Raw genomic sequence first — 1,540 nt, 5'->3', positions numbered from 1 at the left:
TGCACGTTTTTTGCGCAATCGATTGCATAATACATACACATCAAATTCGAGCATATCAACATTTACCCCGAGGCCCCATTTTGAGTTTTATCAAAGTGTGTTTTTTTCAATATGGCGGCCGAAGTGTCACTTCCGGTCTGGATTTTTTTTTTCCTCGTTTTTTGTAATAGCATTTACTTACGATCAGCATAAATTTCGTTGACCTATTTCAATTACACCGGAAGTTATTCGACCGGAAGTGGTTTGTACTTTCAATTGATTCCCCGTTTAAAACAAGAAGTAAATTTAAATATTTGACAGTTACATGTTATTTACTTTAGTGATGTCTCTTTGAATATTAAATTTCAGATCAATCAATACAAAAACAAAAAAGTTGCAAAAAAATTGCAAAATTTGATCGAAAAAAGTGAGCGACAAATTTTCGAATTTCATAATTCTGCAACTGCTATCAGATAAGAAATTACAGACACACTCTAAAAATGAAAGTCCGCAGAAAATCGACGCAAAAATGCGCCTTTTAGAGCCGATTTTCAACTTTTTGCACATGTTGAACTGTGGCACTTCCGGTTTTGCAAAAATGTTCCAATATATATTTAAGGAACACGTTGGCACTACAGGAGGTCTAGAATGGACATTACGATAACAAACTGGGGTGGTTTAGGGAAAAGATAATAAATGAACAGTATTTATTAATGAAAGAATGACTATAAATATATCAATATTAAAATAACTTGCAAATTAGGAAGTTTAGGTAAATTAAAATTTGTTTAAAAAGGATCCATTACACAACTATACAATATCAGCATTATAAACCCATGATCTTTTACACCTATAGCATCAGTAAATCTGAAGTGAATCTACAAAAATGTGAATAAAAATAAAGTAGCCTATTGGTTACATTGGTTCAAAAAACTGAAAGAAAAGTTTTATAACAGCAAGTTGGGTTGTAATTGATTGTTAGTTAGGGTTAGGGTTAGGTTAAGCTAGGGTTAGGAATTTAAGGTTGTAATATTGCGGTTAAGCAATGTTACGAAAACACAGGCACAGGCATGTAGGCGTAACCTCTAGTGATAGAGCAATGTTTGTGAAGTTAGTTTAAAAGAATGATATAGAATATTTGAAATGCAAATCCATTATCTTCCGAATCTGAAATATATAAGAGGAATACTGGTTCCAACAGGAACATTAATAACCATGGAAATCATGATAAATATTTTTACTGGTGAAACTAAGGAATTGTCCTATATTAAATGAAAAGAAAAATGCGTATTTCATATAAAAAATATATATAATTTATTAAGTGAAAATAGTATACATGTATGATATTTTTGCGAGGAAACTCTTCAATTGCAAGTTATCATAAATAAGAATTATTAATTAAAGGAAATGTACTAAACCTATGGAAGGGGGGTGGGGGGTAATCTACCACGGACTAAGATATCATTTAGATTTTTATTACGGGTATAGGCGATAACTAAATCATTTGTAAAGACTGTTGGAAATTTTTCCTGCAATTCTTTGTAAAGACGGATAATTATTA

Source organism: Lottia gigantea (assembly GCF_000327385.1).
Source record: "Lottia gigantea unplaced genomic scaffold LOTGIsca_243, whole genome shotgun sequence".
NCBI lineage: Eukaryota > Metazoa > Mollusca > Gastropoda > Lottiidae > Lottia > Lottia gigantea.
Note: the sequence above shows the minus strand (reverse complement) of the source record.